Raw genomic sequence first — 336 nt, forward strand, 5'->3', positions numbered from 1 at the left:
GGGTACTACTGGGCAGGGGATACGTGGAGGAGGTGCCTGGGGGACCACAGGGCAGGAATGGAGGGAGGGATGGAGGCAGCTGGCCCGTTGGAGCTCGGAGGCAAAGCCTCTGTCTGAAGCAAGAATGTCTGTCTACCACTGGTGCTATCAGCAGGCTCACACGTAAGTGACAAAACCAGCCCGCAGCTTTGGAGACTGTGAACAAGTGTCTTTGATATCAGAGAGACTACAGAGCCTGCGTGGGTTTTGCTAATAGTCTCCATCTCAGGTGCTTGTGGTGGTTATTAACGGGAAGCCACATAATGCAGCCCTGCACATCCGCTGCGATTATACCCG

At 55.1% G+C, this 336-nt stretch overlaps 1 protein-coding gene across 1 annotated transcript in view; it reads right to left on the minus strand.

The window, feature by feature from the left end:
* Nucleotides 1-336, minus strand: part of CD101 (CD101 molecule) — a 24,387-nt gene that overhangs the window by 8,795 nt on the left and 15,256 nt on the right. The window lies entirely within an intron of this gene.

The sequence above is a fragment of the Egretta garzetta genome, unplaced genomic scaffold (genome assembly GCF_000687185.1).
Source record: "Egretta garzetta isolate BGI_Z169 unplaced genomic scaffold, ASM68718v1 scaffold383, whole genome shotgun sequence".
Lineage (NCBI taxonomy): Eukaryota > Metazoa > Chordata > Aves > Pelecaniformes > Ardeidae > Egretta > Egretta garzetta.